We start from the raw sequence: 22,491 nt of genomic DNA on the forward strand, positions 1-22,491 counted from the left end.
GTGGGAAACATTTTGGCTCCATTGCTTCCAATAACACCAAGTTTTGCCCGTGTGATGAAGAAGGGATGCCGGAGTTAGAGCGTGAAGTCTGGAGTTTCCAGCATAATCCAGCCATTAGCGGGCAGTGTGACTGAGATGCAGAATTTAACCTTTTGGCCTCAAGTTTGTTTTGTCAATTAAGGCATTGGCGCGTGACTTTGAAAGCCCCTCCTAGTGCTCTTAGCCTGATTGAGACCACTGGGTATGGATTAGAATATGTTTCAGGCACTGATGTAGGAACTGGGCAACCAGGACAAGAGAAAAATGCTTATTTCAATTTCCCCAGAGCCTCCACATCAGTGCTGACTGTACTCCACTATGAATAGTGCAGTTGGCTTTCCGAAAACAATGGTCTTTTCTTCCTCCATTTCTCTGGCTCCTCATCAGCCTCCAGCTATAGCAACCAAGTTCCTGTTTCAGCCACGTCTGTGAAAGATACAAAACAAATGCTGACAAAGGCCTTCGATGGGTGCCATCCACTGGATTCTACTGAGTCTTTGTTTTGTTAGGTGGTCTGTGAAATGTAATATTGTTATTTGTCTTGTTGTTTTTCTAAGAGTCCCTGAAAGTGGTGGGGCCCGAGAATGCCCACTCTTTCCTTGAATGTATATGCAATCAGCTCATTATGTGTGATTCCAGGTACAAACCCATCTCTGCTAACATTTATCTGTAACTCTGCCATCAACCCTGATACGGCTTTTCAGGTTATTTGCAGAAGTGGGCAGAGCACAGAGAACTGTGCACATTCCCAGCTGCGTCTGTATTTCTCTCTTTCTCTGTTTCCCTTGAATACCCTGACAGAAGCAGCTTTAGTGAAGAAGGGCTTGCTCTGGCTCATGTTCAAGGCGCCTTGGCAAGAAAGTTCAGGCATCCGGAGCCCGAGGCAGCTGCCAAGTCACTTGCACAGTCAGGAAGGTGAGAGCAATGGATGTATTCAGGCTGCTCCATCCCCATTCTCTACTTACTGGAAGGAGGATCCCAGCCAGGAAGTGGCCCCACCCACAGGCATACCTAGAGGCCCACGTCCCAGGTCATTGCTAAATTCTGTTAAGTTGACAATAACTGCCATTAATATCTTCTCTGCCTTCTTGTTCCAACTCTCAAATGATTAAAAAGATTTTTTTTTAATTGCACTAAGTTTTGTGGAAGTGTTTTACATTCTGATGCTTTTTGGTTGCTGTTTAGGATTTTATTATTTAAAATGCTTCCAGGGCAATATTTGGAAAAACTAAGCAGAGGAAGCTGTGCTGTGTCTTATGGAGAAAATGTATTCTAATTCTCGCCCTCAGTCAGGACTTCTGTGCCTTTGGTGTCTTCTACTACGAGGCCAGAGAAGGCATCCCAGTTACACATTAGGGGACCTGGACATCACGGCCCAGACCTTGTGTTAGAGATCATTTTGTATCACGGTATGTACAGTTATACCCACTACAATAGACGTTCCGAGGAGACCAAGACTCAAGGGTAACAAAACCCTCGTAAGCCCTGGACAGCAAACCCTTTGTGGTTCAGTCTCTGGCTACCCTGCCAGCTTCCTGTCTTGATTTCCCTTGGCTTTCTGCTCACCTCCACACCACTCTCTGCTGTATTCTCTGCTCCAGATCTTGTTTCTTTTATCTGCGTGCTGAGCACTTACTCAACTGACCACACTTGGCTTGCACATCATCTCCTTGAAGAAAACTCATAGAACTTTCCAAGTAAAGTTGACCACACCCTGTCTGTTGTCCCTACTACTAGCTCTAGAAGCTTCCATCAAAGCCCCACTTTACCACATTTGTTGTGTAAATGAGCTCATCCTTGCTTATGACTCTCTCTTTACATGCTCCGTGAGCTCATCCTTGCTCATGACTCTCTGCATGCCATCTGCATGCCGAGTCCCTGGTGCATTACTGTAGCTCCCTGGCCCCTGCTTCACCCCTGTACTTGCCTCTCTGTGTCAGAATGACCTAAGCCACTTAGAAATTTCTTTCCTGTTCTATCACCAGATGCCCAGTGAAGGGGACCCCACCAGCCTACTGCTCAAGCCAGGGAGTTTGGAGCTGTGCCCTCTCCTGTCCCTCCTCATACCCCATCCATCTCTCAATCTGTTTAGCTCAGTTGATTCTACTCATTCATCTTTTGCATTTTTCCATGCCAGTGATCTACCTCAGGCCACTCTCTCCCCACTATCTCACCAGCCTGCTGCCAGAGATCTCTTCCTCATTCTCATCAGATTTGTGTCTCAGGTGGGCAGATGGGGCCTCAGTGGTTCACACAATTGTCCTCCTTTGTTGCCTGAATAGCTCCTGTAGCAGGAAGTGTAAGTCCCGAGAATGACTGAGACTTCTGTGTTTTTTCTCTCAAATATCATCTTTTTCTACTTCCCTCTCTGGGGCAGCACAGGCCTTTCAGCCTTGTCTACCTACTCATGGTTCACCAAAGCTGGATTTGTGCCTGCTGATTCCTCCAGAAATGAGCGAGTTCCATTCCAGCCTCCCCCACCCTCATGGCTTGGCCCTGCAGATCTTTAGCTCTGAGTGTTTCCTCCATCCTCAGAAAGCTCCTCTAACCATCATATCATATGCTTCAAATACCTAGAAGGTAGGAGCTGAGTGTCAGCCAAAGAACATAGCCCAGTGGCCAGGTAGCAGCTGAATATCAGCCTAAGGACATAGCCCAGTGGCCAGCATGGTTGAGGTAAGGTATAGCAATTTGCTGAATGAAGAAATGAACTCAAGAGTATGAAGATGTTGGTCAGAGGTACTGTTGACCCACTACTCATCTGACTGACCAGTAGACAAACCATGCTAGAAACAAGCCCTTCTGACCTCACTGGGGCTGTAGTTGATGAAAAAATGCACTCCTGGAATGTAGATGCTCTTTGTTTATGGGACCACACTTGTTAGCTCAGCCACACTTCCTTGCGTGCTCTGAGCTTTATTATCATCAACCATGGTTGAAGAAATTCCAAGTACCAGAACGCAGGCAATGAATTGCCTTTTGTGTTACTTGAATAACAATTAGAAAATATTTCTAAGTCAATGATCTCACTGACTTCACTGCTTGGATCTTGTTTTGGTTTCTGTTGATTCGTTCCCCTGGAGAAGTTGAGCATAGGGTCAGGAGACCTGGACATATGGTACCATTTGACAACGAATAAAAACATTTATTCCCTGTGGGAGGTTAAAAAATGGTTCTGATTAGGCTTAAGCCTTTTCTGCAAAACTACATACATTGATCTAAACAGGACTTTGAAAAATAAAGCAAAAAAAATGGTAAGATTATGTGCATGGCGTGACCTCATTTTTATAGGCAAGAATGATCTAGTCAGAATATCTTGGAAAGCTATTAGGGCGTGTGGGAATATAGGGGTTCTTCACATTGAGCAATGCTTATTTCTGGTCTTACCATGCTAAAAGGAATCTGCAGAAAGTTCTGGAATCATTTTTATTTACAGTTTTGTCTTGGGAAATCTGGTTGTCTTCATCCTCTGAGTAACAGGGTTTCTGAAACAACTAATAAACAACTTAACAACTAGGTGAATGACTTTCATTCATAAAATGGGGCCATTGTGATATTTGAGTTTGGATCCAAAACATTCAACACAACATAGATTCCTTCTTTACATAGCAAGATCACAGACCATGGGAGCTAGAAATTACCTTAGCGAGCAGCTGATCCGCACCGCCACCACCCCCATTTTATCACTGAGGTAGTTCCTTTACTGGACATGGCTGAAAATCCCCCCACAACACCAACTACCTGTCTTGGGAACTCTCAGATAGTTATTTTTCAACAACTCATTCCACTACACTCTAATTTTCAGTGCACAGTAAGTGGTGCTTTACAGCGGTTACGGGAGGACAATCCCTAATATGAACTGAATAATATTAATGCTTGAGTACAGCTGTTGACATTGCTAATGCAGCATTTAAGATTACCATCTGTTGTCTTATCACACTGTCAGTGTGCATTTTAAATCTCATGTTAATAATGGTTCTGGTTTTGCATTTTTGTTACTGTACTTCACCTGACATAATGGCCAACTCTTCCCTTGTGTTGGTGCTGTGAAGAACTATGTTAAGCATTTTGAGACAGAACACCATATTTGTGAATATCATTTTATGGCTTCTTTTCATTTAGAGGATACCTTTCAGTGTGGAAATTTATGAAAATTTCTTTCGCTCTATAATCTGTTATGTGTTGTAGGTTAAATCTTATTTTTCTGTGAATAAGACTTATTCAATAAAGCACTTTTCTTTACAAAAAAAAAAGGGACTGTGGACTAGCCTCATATTGGAGCTCAGAGTGTCACTTCAACTTTTGTTTAAATATCTGGGAATAGAAAGTTCTTGAGTAAGATAATAATATAAAAGTTTCAAGCTATTTGAAATTCAGTCAATAATTATTTCTTTTTTTTTAACAATTTCAGATATTTTATTTTAGCTTTTCTTATATGTTATTTAATACAAAACTCTAAATAAATTTGTACTGTCAGCATTTTATTTTCTAAAAGTTTTCTTTCTTTGTACAACTATGCTAAGTGACATTTTTTCTTTTTCATAATTTTATTTTAATGCCGTCCATTTCTGGAATAATAACATTCAGTAAGAGTTTTAGAAACATGTGTAGTGATTTTGATGATAAATATCTTAAATTGTCTTCTCAGGCCTATAATGCTTAGACCCCATTTTGTAGTTTCCTTTGGGTAGGTTAAGGAATTGCAGCATTGTTGGAGGAAGTGGGCTCTTAGGAGTGGGCTTTGAGATTTTAAACACTCCAGCCATTTCTTCTTTCTTCTTGGGCTTCAAGATGTGAACCATGTTCTTCTTTATCTTGCCAGTCATTTTGATGTCTTCCACCGTGCTGGAATCTTATGCCACTGTACTGAAAGAGAAATTAGAAGCTTCTTTCTGTAAGTTGCCTTCTTCTTAGTGCAATAGAAATGTTACTGATATAAATATATTGCAATATTTAGAAAGTAGTATGCTCTAAAGATGAATTGTAGTAAAGTTTGAGAAAACAGGTTTTTAAAGAAATCCTTTCTTTCAACTTAAAAGAAAATAGTCTTAAGATTAAATTTAATAGATGACTCATTTAATATTTATGGAAGTGGACTGCATATTTTATTTGTGTTGCTTAACAATGAGAATGCTCACTATCTCACTAGGTCTATTGAGGAGCAAATTTAGAACCACATCAAACCTCTAAGCAACCTGTATTCAAGATACCTTGCACAAAACTCAAGTCCAAATGGATCAAAGACCTCAATATCAGTCCGAACACACTGAACCTGATAGAAGAGAAAGTGGGAAGTACCCTACAACAGATGGGCACAGGAGATCGCTTCCTATGTATAACCCCAGCAGCACAGACACTAAGGGCAACATTGAATAAATGGGACCTACTAAAGCTGAGAAGCTTCTGTAAAGCAAAGGACACTGTCACTAAGACAAAAAGGCAACTTACTGACTGGGAGAAGATCTTCACCAACCCCGCAACAGACAAAGGTCTGATCTCCAAAATATATAGAGAACTCAAGAAACTAGACTTTAAAATGCTAATTAACCCAATTAAAAAATGGGGGCACTGAACTGAACAGAGAATTCTCAAAAGAAGAAGTTCAAATGGCCAAAAGACACTTAAAGTCATGCTCAACCTCCTTAGCAATCAGGGAAATGCAAATCAAAACAACTTTGAGATATCATCTTACACCTGTCAGAATGGCTAAAATCAAAAACACCGATGATAGCCTTTGCTGGAGAGGCTGTGGAGGAAGGGGTACCCTCATCCATTGCTGGTGGGAATGCAATCTTGTGCAACCACTTTGGAAATCAGTGTTTCGGTTTCTCAGGAAATTCGGGATCAACTTACCCCTGGACCCAGCAATACCACTCTTGGGAATATACCCAAGAGATGCCCTATCATATGACAAAAGCATTTGTTCAACTATGTTCATAGCAGTATTATTTGTAATAGCCAGAACCTGGAAACAACCTAGATGCCCTTCAATGGAAGAATGGATGAAGAAAGTGTGGAATATATACACATTAGAGTACTATGCTGCGGTAAAAAACAATGACTTCTCGAATTTTGCATGCAAATGGATGGAAATAGAAAACACTATCCTGAGCGAGGTAACCCAGACCCAAAAAGATGAACATGGAATGTACTCACTCATAATTGGTTTCTAGCCATAAAGGTCACAGAGTGTATACCTGGTGAACCTAAAGAAGCTAAATAAGAAGGTGAACCCAAGGAAAATCATATAGTTATCCTCTTGGCTATGGGAAGTAGACATAATTATTTCTTAAAAAATTAAAATGTGTCACGTACATAAAAAGTGGTTTGCAAGCTGTGAGGCTGCTTCACCTCTGGGGTGAGGCTGGGCATTTCAGCTGTGATATGGGTGGGGTCTCTTGTCGGCTTGAGTCACGCTGGGAGTCAAAAAGAAGTCCAGGTGCTCAAATGCCTCAACGGGTAAGACTCTCCCTGCTAATTCTGTAACATGGTGACATGTCACCCACTTGTTTTGATGCCCTTTGGGCCAAGTCCACATTCCTGGGCATAGTTTCTCTGAGGCTCCATGTCATGATGCCTCACACAATGTACACTGCTGGTCTTTGTAAAAATTCTGCAACATGGATCTTTCTGTGAGGACAGAACCACACCTGTCACGAGTGCCATCGTCAGACCCAGAAGAGCAGCTGACACTTGTGAGGGACTTGGCGAATGTCTAAATGTGTCAGGTGATTTTGCCTGTGCTTGACACCTTCCAACAGTATCCCCAGACACTGTGAGTCAATAGTCTTCTGAGTCCTGTTTCTCATCTTGGAAATACCGCCCCTGGAGGAGTACGCTGAGAGTCGCATGCAGGCTCTGCACATCACTTCTGCAATCACTTCTGCACAGCACTGCGGAGGAAGCTCTGGAGATGCAGCTTCCTCGTAAGGTGGCTTGTTCTCTTACATGCTTGAGCAGTTCTGTTCAAGAGAAAATACAAAACTGGGGAGATAAAAGCCCTCTGAGGGTGGAACACGTTTTAGTTAGTTTTTCAGTCGCAAATAGATGGATATTGTAGGACACAAGAGACAGTACTAGTCAAAGCCTTCATTTCATTAGGTCTCTTGAGATAAAATTAACATAAATGGCATCTTTTAACAAACACATGTAGTCTTGTTACTTTTATCAAAAGTTTTAAATTTTCTATGAATTCTTTGTTGGCAATAACTCAGAACAGTTCTTGCTCTTTTTTTTTTCCTGAAAAAATGGGAGCCTTCAATTTCAAGTGATTTGAGATCCAAGGCTGATCTTTATTGAGTGGGTGGGTGTGTGGTGGACAGGCATATGTTGGGTCGTTTTTGTGCCAGTTTGAAGATTATTATTCAAATTATCCCAAAGAATAACCAAATATTAACCAATTTTAGTATTAAAACACTATCCTATTGATTCTGATTTGAGGAATTTTAAAGAAAAATCTGAATGCAGGGTTGAGGAGATGTTTCAGTCGATTAAATGTCTGCCACAGAAGCTTGAGAGTCTTAATTTAGGTCACCAGCCTCGACATGAAAAGCCAGGCAGCATGTACCGATAATCCCAGCACGTGGGAGGTAGAGAGAGGCAGACGCTGGTGCTCTAGGTCAGGCACGCTGGGCTCCAGGTTCATTGAGAGACCTTGTCTCTAGAAACATGGAGACGTGATTGTGAATGAGACCTGACATCTAGTCTGTGCATATATGTGCCCTCCTGCCTGCTTACACCCATGCACCCAAACACACCATCCACGTTCACGAATACAGAGAAACTGGATTTTTCCTACTACAGGATGAGGACTAGATTAGGACTGGCTCACAGTAGCCACATAACAAATGCCCTTGGAGAGACCGGCTGGTGTGGCTTTTGGTATACATGTTAAGGTCTTTTGCAGGTAGATCAGAATTTCTGGGTAGAAGTCCTACTTGGCAGGTTAGAACTTCTACTTTCTTACAATAAACCATCTTTTGCCAGTCTATTTTCTCATCACCTCATGAAATAAATGACCCTGAAACACTATCACAATGTAGACCTCTAGAAAGGTGGGTGATCTCCACAGATCAAGGCAGTTTGGGTTCCATCTGTGGGTGCAAAGATTTGAAAGAAGGAAGCATTTGTGGCTCTTGAGGTGAAGCGATGCTAGCTTCCAGTTCTTTCCCGCAGCCCTCCTCAGTTTCAAGTCATTGTCGAGAATACTAAACCACCAGGGTGAGGCAGGGGAACCCCACAGGTATTAGCTCATGTTCTTGGAGTGGCCCCTGGAAGAGTTTCTGGACGTTGTAGAGTTGCTAGTGGTGACTTAGCAGTAAGTATACAATGAGGTCTCAGAAATCAATCTGGTGCGCCCCAAATGCAGCCATCCATTCTAGGATATCAAAAAAATCTACCCTTTTCAGTGTCAATTAGTAAAATTCACCACAATTATTTCTAAAGAGGTAACAAAAATACTATGAGAAGGTCAGAGAATTGGGGCTTAGTCTAAGATGTAGCATAAAGATACAAAAAGTAGCCATGAGACACTTAATCTAAGCTTTATCCCAATCTTGTCATTTCCCTCCAAATTTCTGTTCATTGCTCCTTTGGACTGCCGTGATAAGGAATCTCGACACGGCCTGACTTTTCCTGGCTACTATGACCATGCTTGGGTTAGTTTGTCATGATTGCACCTGGTGCCTTGTATAGTTGTTGATGTAGGGCCTAGACCCTAGAGCTCTGGGTGCCCCTCTGTGATCGTGCCTTTATTGGGGTAACCTCTGAGTAGTCTTAGGGGGTCAGGCAAGGGCTTCAGGGATGGTAGAACAGCAGAGGGAGATGTTTCCATAGCGATGAGGCTGTGTGTGGTTTGCACCTATGATACCTGGAGAAGGCCTGTGACATTCTCAGAGAGCAAGACAGCAGTAGGGAACGTGGGTCTCTTTGGGGGCAAACGTGCCTGTTTGTCTAATGGAAGAATTAGAAAAGTTTCTTAAGTCATAGAGACTTCGTCTTCCCGGATCTAGGAGTGGGTCTCCCGGGCCCAAAGGACATGGCATAGGGAGGCTGTGTAGCTCATGTGAGTGCAGGCCTGGTCACTCCCTAACTGGGGAAGTGGGAAGCTGGCTCCTCTGGGTGCCATAGATATCCACACGGCATCCTTTTTATCTTTCTTGACATCCTTTCCATCTCTGTTTCTAATGCAAGGAGAAAGTTTCCTATTTTTTTAAAGCATCATTTGAAAAAAAATCATATAATTTATTAGAAATTTGGTAGAGTGGTCATATTATCATTTTATCTTCTCTTTATGTTTTGTCAAGCCATTCCAGGCAAAACATAAAATATGGGGGAAAGAAAATAAAAGAGGGAGGGAAAAGGAGAAGAGGAGGAAGTAATGATGATGGTGGTGGTCATGATGATGATAACAGAAATAATAATAATAATAATAATTTCATGGAATTACCAAAAGAAGCAACTACCGGCCAAGCTGTCCATGCCTCCTGCCCCTATAGAGGGAGATAGAAGTAGTCAGAGTATTTTGATTCCAACTTTTCCATGCTGTGATGGGAGTAGACACAAGATATTGTGCACTTTAAGGGTGGTGTATTTTCAAGAATTCCAGCAAGCCTCCAAAGCATGCCCCTCTCCAAAGAAGAGAGTACTGAGCTGGCTTTCTGAGTGGAAAGAGCTCTTCATTGATCCCAGAGCTGTCACTGTAACAATGTGACTTAGAAGAAGTCACGTTGCCTTTCTGAGCCTCGTATTTCTCATATGTAGAAGTGGAGGTACATGGCCTGCCAGATTATTGTAAAGACCAAATGAGATGAAAGCCAGGGGCTGTTTGAAAATTATGGATCAGATAAATTCTGTGGATTTATGACCATCTGACGATGAAATAGAGAAGGTAGAAACTTCGAGGGACAAAGTTAGGAGATTCATTGAAAGAAGCAGAGAGAGGAAGAGGCCCAAGTCCCCACAGCAGTCCTGTGCTACTGTGGCTTTGCTTCCAAAAGTCTTAATTGAAGGTAATAGTTATTCAGAAATTCAGACAATCGCTTCTAATGCGCTTGGAAAAATGGCAAGAAAGACTAGAAGGTGTGTGGCCCGGTCAGTGTCATGGCCTGCCTATAGATACCAGCTGCTTTTCTTTTCACAGAGACTACAAGGGAGGACATGTAGGCACTCCGGGTACAGCAAGCGGCTCAGCCCCAGGATGCACCGGTGTGTTTTCAGAAGTCCCCTCAGGAAAACACGTTCATGGAAGCCAGAGAATTTGACTCAGAGAGCGAAACCACGCTAACTGGAGAGAACTTTTTAGTGGTCCTTAGGGTGCCAGAATACAGAGATTTCATCACACGCAGTGGGCTGGGGTGGGCTGCAGCTCCCATGTTTATGTAAAATAGAAAAACATGACCGACCAAAGGCTGTCCTCGTGCAGGCCGTCTCTTCTCATTTGCTCAGTGGGTGAGTCCTACGTTAAGGTGAGACGGGCTGCGGATCCCCTCCCCATGTGTTTGTCTCTGTTGGCAGCGTGGGCAGCCGGAGCAACGGGCACCGAAGCGGCAGAAATCAGTGGCTGTGACTCACTTGTCTCTTGTCAGCCCCCAGTGAGAAATAGAGAAATTTTGGTTTTACTCTGCGCGCAACCTTGCTCGGGCTCTGTCAAGAAGTTGTAGAGACACTTTGAAAGCGAAGACTCTGCTAACCAAAGGTCTGGGCTTTGGTTAACCGTTCTCAGGATTAGATGTGCGGCCCACATCCATAGCGGGAAATCAGAGCTGTGCGGTCCATGTCCACAGCGGGAAATCATGGAGTCATTTACCGTTCTCTGACTTAGATGTGCGGCCCATTCTATAGGGGAAAATTACGGAGGCATGCTTTTTGTTTCCCTTTTCAAACTCAAACTTAGTTCCACACAATACAGCCAAGTTAGAATTACCAAGCTTGATAAGATGAGGCCTAGCATGAGGAGGGTCATCTAGACCCCTCGTGTACCCTGATTTAGCCGTGACTTAAGAGGAAAATTCCGAACACACAATGTGGCCAACTTAGTCCACTTCCTGGAAGATACAGAAAAGGGGCCCTGGGGTTATTGCCTAATTTAGAGAAGTGGGGGTACAGGGGGACAGTTGAAAGCATTCAACTGATTCTGACGAATAATCAGCCCAAAGACATTAAAGCATGAAACCCAGAGTAAAGGAGTTGTGAACACATTGTCTGATAAATTCCTTGCCAGATAAACACACCTATACAATCAGTAGGAAAAAAACCACCCTGAAAGCCCCTTCTTTCTCTGTTCTTGATAAGCAGTTGCCCTAGAGTTAACTATGTTTTTTTTTGATCACAGGGTGATATCAGTTTTGCCTGCTTTTTTTGAATGTTATATGAACTTCATTACAAGGTTTATATTTTTCTGTTTGATATTTTTGTTTAACATCTGTTTAGGAAATCCATTTCATTTTGTATAATATTCTTATTTTACATATTTGTAATCACATGATTCTTTATCCATTTTAATGACTGAAGTTTAGAGCTTCTATGAATAATGTTGGCATGGTTATGAGGTATATAATTTTGGCTTGCAAACTCATTTTTTGTTGAGTGTGTGCTTAGAAACTGAATAGTTGAGTCAGAGTGTGTATCTCACATCTGTACTGCTTTCGGAGGTGCTGCAAAAACAGTAGCTTTTTTGAATTCAATGAATTTTCATCCTTAGTTAAACTGACAAAGTTAATTAAAAATATTCCATGGAATATTATTTTGGATTGCATAAATGGATAAAGGGTGTTCAACCATGTTCTTGGCTCCTGCAACGTTTCTTTAAAGTCGGGGTTTGCTAAATAAAGCAGGAGGTTTTGAGATAAGATTGAGGAGATGAACATGTCGTTCTGCTGACCTCAGCAGAACTTCCAGATAGTGATCAAGTTTGTCTAGCTCTACAGTGGACTGCGGCAGGAAGGGAAGGGAGGTATCAGACTGGCAGTAGTACCGAACTCCTGGAACATGCCTGGAAACTTAACTTTTTTTATTGTTTTTATTGAGCTATATATTTTTCTCTGCTCCCCCTTTCTCTCCCCTCCCCTTCTACCCTCTCCCCTGCTCCCCATTTATTCAGGAGATCTTGTCTTTTTCTACTTCCCACGTAGATTAGATCCATGTATGGCTCTCTTAGGGTCCTCTTTGTTGTCTAGGTTCTCTAGGATTGTGATTTGTAGGCTGGTTTTCTTTGTTTTATGTCTAAAAGCCACTTACAAGTGAGTACATATGATATTTGTCTTTCTGGGTCTGGGTTACCTCACTCAATATGATGTTTTCTAGATCTGTCCATTTTTCCACAAATTTCAAAATGTCATTATTTTTTCCCACTGTGTAGTACTCCATTGTTTAGATGTACCACATCTTCTTTATCCATTCTTCAGCTGAGGGACATCTTAGGTTGTTTCCAGGGTCTGGCTATGACAAACAATGCTGCTATGAACACAGCTGAACACTTGTCTTTGTGGCATGATTGAGCATCCTTTGGATATATAACCAAAAGTGGGATTACTGGGTCTTGAGGAAGATCGTTTCCTAATTTTCTGAGAATTTTACCATACTGATTTACAAAGCAACTGTACCAATTTGCACTCTCACCAGCAATGGAGGAGTGTTCCCTCTATCCCACATCCTCTTCAGCATTAGTTGTCATCAGTGGCAAAAGCAGTATCTTAAAAAGAATATATTGTATGAGAGAACAATAAAGTAAAAACTGAAAAAAAACCCCAATATTTCCACTTACCAAAAACTAATTATTGTAGAATAGAATAAAATTTAAAAGGAGACAATTTTTACTAAATTGCTTTTTAAAGAGCTTATTAGGGTTTCATTTTCTGTAGATGCTTGTCAACAATCCTTTTCATTTTGGGAACTGGATTCTTCCTTTCTTTTTATTTATTTATTTTGAGACTTGGTATCATATAATAGCCCACCAATATATGGGGTGGATCAGGAACAGGAGAAGCACATTTGCCTTTAACTTTCTTAGTCAACAATCTATTCAATTGTTCCACGAAAATAATAAGATAAGAGAAAGAAATGAAAGGACAAAAAATAGGAAGGAAGAAGTTTAATTATTCCCATTTGCAGAGGATATGATTCTACACTTAGAAGACCCTGAGGACTCCACCAGTAAACTCCTCATTCTGAAAAATAAGTTCTGCATGATGGCAGGATATAAAGTCAATTTGCAAAACAAGATTCTCTTTCTATATACCAATAATGAACATGCTAGGAAGTAAATGAGGAAAACATTCCTATTCACAATAGATTCAAAAGATACCAATGAATAATATATCTAAACAAGGAGAAAATGATGTGGGAATCCTCTCTGTGTGCTGTCATTACCATTAATGAATAAAGACACTTCCTTGGCCTGTTGATAGGGCAGAACTTAGGTAGGCAGGGAAGACAGAACTGAATGCTGGGAGAAAGATGGGCAGAGCTGGAGAGACATCATGGAGCCTCCAGAAACAGACGCTGAGAATTTTACCTGGTAAGCCACTGCCACATGACAATACACAGAGGAATAGAAATGGGTTAAATTAATATAATAGTTAGCCAATAAGAAGCTAGAGTTAATGGGTTAAGCAGTGTTTTAATGAATATGGTTTCTGTGTGATTATTTTGGATCTGGGCAGCCCAGACAAACAAGCATGCCTCCTCCTACAAGAAGAAGACCTCTACAATGAGCACTTTTAAACACAGGAGGAAAAGTGAAGACATTCAAAGATGGGACAACATTCCATGGCTATAGATCAGCAGAAGTGACCTTGTGAAACTGACGGTGACCTAGTCAAAGTGACCTACAGATTCAACACAACACCCATCAGAACTTCAGTGATGTTATTCACAGAAGTAGAACAACAACAACAACAACCCAGTTTCATATGGAAGTACAAATGCTGCACAGTAGCCAGAGCAACCTTCAGTAGAAAGAACAATACTTGAGGTGTCATCATAACCAATTTCAAATTGTACTACAGAGCCATAGAAACAAAACCTGTAAGATATTGGTGTGAAAAAAGACACCTATGGAACAGAGGACCCAGAAATAAACCCAACAGGTAGAACCACCTTTTTTCTTTTGGACAATTATGTTAATAGAAAACCCACATTAGAGGAGAGACAACTGCTTTCACAAATGGTGCCGATAAAGCTAGAGTTTTCCTGGGTGCACTGCTGCCCATCTTCGACTCCAGCACTGGGAGACAAAGTCAGTGGGTGTCGTAAGTACATAGTAAATTCCAGGCCAGCAAGAACTAAATAGTGAGATCCATATCTCATGTTGTACACAAAACAAGAAGCATTGAAATTACTGGAGTAAAACATAGGGGACTATTTCTAGATCGGGCAAGGCAAGAACTTTCTAGGTAAGATTACAGTAGCCCGGGAAATGATAGCAGGAATAGGAAAACATGATGGCATAAATAAAAAGTTTTCATACAGCAAAAGAGGCAATTACCAGAGTGAAGAGACTGTCTATAGAAAGAGAGAAAAATCATTGCTGGATACTGTTCTGACAGGAGATTATAGCTTGAATATACAAATCACTAAAAACATTACCTCTCCCCACCAAACCAAAACCAATTCTATAAATGAATGAATAAAAAATATTCAAACAAATAGTTCTCAAAAGTACACATTGCCAAAAGGTATGTAAATGGTTTGCATCCTTAGTCATCAGAGAAACAGAAATATAAAATATAAAACCCACATTGAAAGCCCATTTTCCCCCAGTTAGAATGATTATCATCAAACAACAGATGCTGGCGAGGATGTGGGGAGAAAGGGAACACTTATACACTATGGGAGAGAATGTAAATCAGTAGAACAGTTATGGAAATCAGTATCGATGTATCCAGCCTCCCCCACACTGAGATATAACTACCGTATAGTAAAGCTATCCCATACCTGGGCATATCCCAAATGTAGTCAACATACACAGACACATCTGCACATCCGTGTTGATTGTGGCGGTATTCACAACTGCCAAGTTCTGGAATCAACCTTGGTGTCCACCAACAGATGGAAGGATAAAGAAAATAAATGGAATATACATGATAGAGTATTATTCAGCTATAAAGAACAAAACTATATTATCTGCAGGAAAATAGAACTGAAGACCATCATGTTACATAAAATAAGTCATATGACATCACCACCACCTCAGTTAGTGACATCTTCACTCAGGTGTTGACAACCACGTGACTTCACCGCCATTTTAGTTAATACAACCATTTGGCATCCTCAGGAGATCACCACACCCTTTGAATTTCCTGTGGCAGGGCATTCAGTCACATACCCCAATCCTCTTCTCTCAGTTGGTTTTTACCTTCCTACATGCCTATGGCATCATGGAAATAGGAGACCCTTGTCATGTGATAAAGTCAGTGCATTTCCTACATCACTAAGGAGACCAGACATAAATAATACCAGACCTCCATTGTGGATTAAATTTTTTTGACATATTGTTTGGCATGGTATGTTTACTGGTTTCTAAAAGTGACTAAGAGTTTCCCCAGCCTTGTGTCACCAACACTGGACAGCTACCAGTGGGAGCTATTGCTTTGAGATGGGTAGGCCTGGGAAGCTCATGTAAATTTGCAGCTTGGGAGAAAAAAAAATCTCAATTGGGACCAGAAGAATAGATCACTAGGTGCTAGACAAGCTGCTGACTGCAGGCAGCTGCAACAGCTGGCCACCAAGAGCATCAGTCTGCTTAGGCAGAAGATGATGGAGATGCTTTGCTTAGGGAGGAGGCTGGAGATGGAGATGCTCTCCTTAGTCAGGAGGAGGCTGGAAATGGAGATGCTTTGCTTAGTCAGGAGGATGGAGATGAGATGCTCTGCTTAGTCAGGAGGATGAAAATGGAGATGCTTGCTCAGGGAGGAGTCTGGAGATGTGGTTCTTCTAGGTCTTCACGCCTGGTATTTCTTCATGGTGTCTTTGAACCAATTTTTCTCTAGCTGTGGTAGAATATTCTTTCTTTCCTTGTTCCCAAATTTTGTTTCTGCCCCATTGAGTCCTGGATATCCTTGTTTTTTTTTTTTTTCTTTCCATTTACAGTGAAGTAGATGGACTAAGAAAAAAAAAACAGGTTGATGCCACCTCTTTCCAAGTTCTTTTAGATGTTATTGTTCTCCACATTCTGTATTCTCTAGATTATAGGTACTTTATTCAAATTACATGCTCTTCTAAAACTTATTTGCCCTTCTAAATCAAGGCATCCTGACTCACAGCCTTTTTAAATGGAGGATTCAACCTGAGTTCTTATTGTGCTTGCCTCCTGTTTGGACCAGGAAACACAATATAAACTGACATATTATAAATTTGATGGAAAGGGCCAAGAGGATGTTTAAGGGAATATTGGAGGTTCAACCCACTAGGGACAAGAACAAAGAAACAAGAGAGGTCCCATAATCTCAACCTAAGGAAGGGAAATCCATTTGTCTTGCTACAAGTAGCAATTGTGGACACCTAGCTTTTGTAATCATCAGAAGTTGGGTGACTTTCTTGATATGTGAGACTTGTTTACTCCACAGAACTCTTTTCAAAGATGAGCCCTGAGCAGGTTGGGATAAGATATACCAGGATAAATGCAGAAAGAATTCATTAAGGTCACAGGGTCATTTCAATAAAGGTGAAAATTTCAAATAGGCTTCCCTTCTTTATGGGTACTAATGAGGAAGGAGAGGGTACAGGTGCTTAGGACCAAATAGGTAAAAGAAGTGATTAATATGATAGGTGCCTCCTTCTCTCATGAGGAAATTAATAAGATCTAGGAAAATCTCCATAGGATGCTCTGGAGAGGGAGATAAAGAAAACCTAGAAGATGTTCCCATAAATTGTCTTTTGTTTTACAGATGGGTAGTCATCAACAAAGACCCCTAGACTGTGTCCTTTCCCATTGTGATCTCTTAGAGTCATAGGACTTAAGACTGGGTGAAGGAATGGCTGATGATTTTCTGTACTCAAGCCTAAATTAGACCAAAGGAAAAAGTGGCCTCTAATGGGAAAATACCAACTTTAGTATTACATTATCCTAAAAACTGATCTTTATAGGAGGGAGGGTATTTATTAAGCTTTTCAGGTTGTCTTTCTCCATTTATAGACACAAACTGACCAGTTGCTGGTACAGTATTATAAGCAGTTGGTCACCTTTGGTCTAACCAATGAAGGTCAAATGTTAGAAACAGGTAGTTCTGTTGTCTTGATCTTCCTTGACCATGGATGCCAACTGCCAATCATCCATGAGCTTAGAGAGGGCAACCCTTCAAAATTAATTGCTCTGTCTTTTATAGGACTCTGAAAAGAAGAATATATTTTCCATCTCTTGTTAATTTCCATTCCCAATACACAATACAACAAATGGTAAGATCAATTTGGACAAATCTATATGGGTTACAAAGAGAGAAAGTGCTTTGGGTGCAGCCAGCTATCCCTGGACTCAACGGCATGTCTCCTGTCCAGTAAAGCCACCCTGTTCATTTGTAATGAGAAGTGAATTCTGTTGTGTAGACATTATACTGACAAGTGCTCATGTGCAGTTTGAGCTCACTGGGAAGGTGGCTTTGGAAAAGGGACTTGGCTCTCCTGCTTCAGATACAACATGGTTGTCTCAACAGCATCCTTCAGAGCCTCCTTCCTGAGTCAGGCTGCCCCTGTGACAGTGACAAAGAACAGTAAAACAGCGTAAGCGTAAAGGCATTGTGTTCTTTAGAGTGGCTAAAGGGTAAACCATGTCCAAGAGTCCTTACTGCCACTTAGCTCATGTTATAAAAATGGCTATATGAGATGCTCACCCATAGAGAAGATAGCGAGGATACTCTGTCGTCATCATCAACAGCAGCAGCAGCAGCAACAACAAACTTTAAGCAGTAGCCCCATCATTGGAGTCTTAACAGGGTTTCCTTAGTTGATTTCTGCTGTTTCTTAGTTGATATTTGGCTTGTGTGTCTGCTGCTTCTCTCTGCTGCCCACACTCATTCAGAACCTAAGCACTAGATTACTCTCTACTGTATTTACAGTTTTGACAGTCTTGGGTTTTCTTCGAGGTTTACCTAGAAACTCACTTCCCATACTTTAGCAGAATCTCCATGGATAGTGCTAATTATATTATGGTATGTTTGCAGTTTGGATAAATTTTTTTATTAAGGTGGTGTTGGTGTTGCTTCTCGGCACTGTCTTGTAAGCCAGTCAGCCGGCATCTTCTGACTCCAGCTGTGCCTGTATGAAAAAAGTACCGCAGCTGGGCTTTTCGATGGCTAATGCTTCTTCTTAGAAGGAGGGCGTGGGCAGAGAGATTGGATCTCATATCAGTCTCTTCTCCAAGCCAGCAGTGCTCAATTCTGCCCTAATTGTGTATGGCTTGAAATTGTGGAGGAGATAGAGTGTATAGGTCAGTGAAAACTAGGGAGAGGGCTTTACTTATTTGGCTAACGAGAAGCAATCATTCATGCTAAATGAAGGGTTTCTAATTTGGTTACTTTTAGATCTCCCATGCTCCTATCAATAACCTCTTACCCATGTTCTGCAAGCCCAATAAATTCATTGGTTCTTCAGGGTGAACACTTGAAAGAATTGAATATTTGTTTGTCTTTGGAACCTTACAAGGAGGGCTAGATATTGCTTAGTACTCTCAACAAAATCATTATCAAATGGTAAAAAAAATGATTTGCCTATGAAGATTAAGATGGCTGGATGATCATATGATGGGAAATAATGTTAAAACCTTATACAAGTTACAAATGTCTGAGTAAATTATTTAAGATGTGTAAAAGACAAGACTCATATAGATAATCTTAAAATTTCTAAGCTCAAAAGTCAAGCCTCCACTTAACTGTTCTTCTCTTGGTAACAATTGTTACTGGCTTAAAGAACAAAGGTGTGATTCTAGTTAAAGTTTACTTAGAAATTTGAATTTTACCCAACTTTTATCTAACACTACACAGTGGTTAGTAGTCTTGACTGGAGTAACTGACCCAGACATTCAACAACACTGAAGTCTTTACTAATGGGAGCAGAGGTATTTGAAGGGACAAGATTTTGACCCTTATTCTCCAAAGTCAGTGAGGTCTCAGGGGACAGTGGAGAAACTCTTGAGATGCTCTGTAACCTTGGAAAGTCACCTGATCTCTTGTTCAGGCAGGTCATTAAGACCATGCTGGATGGATTCTCACCAGCGTCCAGTCTACAAAAAGGAGGGTCATCACCGAGGGAAAACTTCCGCAGCACTTCCAAGTGAGGCTATGGTCAAGCAAGGTCTTTGACTTCTCCTCAGGCAGATGGGGCCACTGGTAAGAGAAAGGCCAGAGGAGCCATAGCTGATTCTCAAACCCAAGTGACTTCTGAGGATCAAATCCTCAACTGACTTTGACAATAAAAAGTGACTAATTTTGTCCATTTGATGGTCTTAAACCCTCAACAGAAAGTCTAATAAACGTTGAAAGTGATTTTTTCAACAATCCAAAGGATTACACTTTCCAGACATTGAACTTAAATTCATATGAGATGCTATTTAGCTATCTGTTTCTCACTGATGACTTTCTTCATAGTAAGGAAGGTTCTGCTCAGATATGACTGTAGGCAAGTGGTCCTCAGCCTCCCCAGTGCTGCAACATTGAAACAGTTCACAGTGTGGTGGTCCCCAACCAGAAAATTATTTCATTACTACTTCATAACTGTATTTTTGCTACTGTATGAATCTTAGTGTAAACATCTGATATGCAGGAGATCTGATATGTGACTCCCCTAAACGGGTCGCAACCCACAGGTTGAGAACCGCTGCATTAGAGTCTGGGTCAATTCAACACTACAATGCCTACCTGCAAGCAAAAGAGACAGGCCCAACCCTGTTTTAACCTAAAAATTGAATGATAGCTAAATTTCTCCTCTCTCTCCCTAGAAACCATCTTTGAGGGACCTCACAGTCCTTTAAGTCAATTCCAACAGCTGTCAAAGTGCTGAAGTCCATCACCCAGAGTGACAGTTTAAAAACCTCCTCTGTCTGGCTTCCCCTGTTCCCTGCCTAGAAATCTTAATGTTATTAACTCTTGCTTTTACTTCTCGTTCACATCTCTCTCCAGGCACAAAGAGAAGATAAAAAGAATTGCACACACTAAAATAACTCCCTTTTGTTCGTACACTTGACATTGGTACGAATCAAACCACACAAACATTTCGTGGGGCCCTTAGAAGGGCCATGGGCTGTCACACCTGATGGGAAGTAGATTCATTCATTCAGTCATTAAAAATCTATTCATCATCTGCAGCATGCGGGGCATTGTTCTAGGCGCTAGGAATGGAACAGAGAACGAAGCTGCAAGAGCTGACCTTCAGGCTTGGATCCTGGTTAGCTCCTCCTGGCATCCATGAGGACAGTCTGTCTGGGATCTGGGGACTTGATGCTCATGCTACTCTTTATCTGGGGTGACTTGAAAGTTCATGAAGAGACCACAGGGGAGGAAGTCTGTTGTGATGAGAAGTTGTTCAGTACGTATGTCTCTTGCTTTTGTTTTCACAGGAGCACCTACATCTACATCTGCAACCTAACAGTGACCACTTTTGATATTCTCTCTGCAACTGTTCAGAAACCTACACACATTACAGTTTGTCTTAGTGAATCTTAGTCAAACTCATGAAATCCCGGTATGCTAACACTGACATTAATGGTCTACCCATTGGAAACATAACACATGAGATATGTATGGATATTAAAGACTGTTTTGCAATTTTCTGTTGTTTTATTTTGTTTTGTTTTGATTTTTTTCTTACAGTTGTTTATTCCCTATCCAGAGACAAGAATGAGGCTAGTAAGGAGAATCAGGTCAAACTCCAACTTAAGAAGAGCCATGAAGGCAAATAACCTCCATTTCCCCAATGATGGTAAATTATTTAAATAAAATGAATATTCATTTAGTACATTTTTATCAGTGTCCTCTAAGGGTTTAACATTGCTATAGCTCGAGTTACAAAGATGAAAGAGTCTCATTCAAAACATATAGCTCAATGGTGTCAAAATTTGTTTTCCAATGGAAATAAATTTATGCATGCTTGTTAGTTTCCCATGACAACCAACAAAAGCCAATATAATCAAAAAATAGCTTAAGTTGCATACTATTATTACACACAGTTCTGGCCAAAGATCACAGTGCTTCATTTGCTAGGCAATCAGATATCTATCTATCTATCTATCTATCTATCTATCTATCTATCTATCTACCTACCTACCTACCTGTCTATCTAGTTTTGGGCTCATGAACAATCCCCTAAAATGTCTAGCATTTGTTTAAGATTTTCTAATTTAGAAAACTATTTTTAAAATGAAAAGCAACCATAGTATATATTTATAACATGGTATTTTGACCAAATAGATACAATGTAGAATGGCTAAGCTGAGCTAACATCAGCATTAACCAACATGCTAATGTTTTTTTTCTGGCAAGTAAACTTGAGATCTATGACTTAAACAGTCTTCAGGCACATAATATATTGCTATAAACCACAGTTAACTGCTGTACAACAGAGTTCCTGAACACAAATTCTTCTTTTTATTTGATACTTCATGCTCTTTGATTAACTTCTTCCAACCTCTCACTTTTGGTCTCTGACAAGTTTCTACTTTCTGCATCAATTTTTTAATCTTTTTACTAAAAAATTTAAATGATCAGTTTTTGTGTGTGGGTGTTTCACCTGCATGGGTGTCTGTGCACCACACACTACCTGAATTCTGTGGAGTCCAGGAAAGGATGTCATATGCCCTGGAACTGGAGTTAGAGATGGTCGTGGACCACTGTGTGGGTGCTGGGAATCAAACCCTGGACCTCTGGAAGAACAGCAAGTGCTCTTAGTCACTGAGGCATCTCTCCAACACGGAGGTTAGTGTTTTTAAATTCTACCTATGAGTGAGATCTTGTAACCACCCTCTTTGAGTTTCCTATAGCTACATTAAAATGTTAACATCCTCATGGTATTTTGGGGTCTTCACGTTGGCACCTCCAAAGAGATCCAGATCCTACGGTCATTTGAGTCCTTTCTTCGTGTCTTCAACACTTTTGATCTCAGTTAGCTGTAAGAAGAAAAGTTTCCCTAAAGTATTTTCATTATTTCACATTTCCTTCCCCTACCTCGCCCAATGACAGTTTTTCGTCCTCCCTGTTCACACTGCTTGGGAAGGAAACTTCCAGTCTAGTTGTAAGATGTTCTTTGAGATTAAATGGATTTACAATGAATTCATGTCAGCCTGCAATCCCTGTGTTTTCTAGATTTTCTTCTTCAGATATCCACCTGTATAATACAACTTACTGTAAGTTTATTTAGAAATGATATTTTGAGACTTATATGCACACGAAACTTCAGAATGTGTACATATAGTATTAATTTATTAAAAGTCTACGTTAAAAATGTTGACTGAATTGTTCACTACTAATA

The sequence above is a fragment of the Alexandromys fortis genome, unplaced genomic scaffold (assembly GCF_014885135.2).
Source record: "Alexandromys fortis isolate MF-2015 unplaced genomic scaffold, M_Fortis_MF-2015_v1.1 scaffold_154, whole genome shotgun sequence".
Taxonomy (NCBI): Eukaryota; Metazoa; Chordata; class Mammalia; order Rodentia; family Cricetidae; genus Alexandromys; species Alexandromys fortis.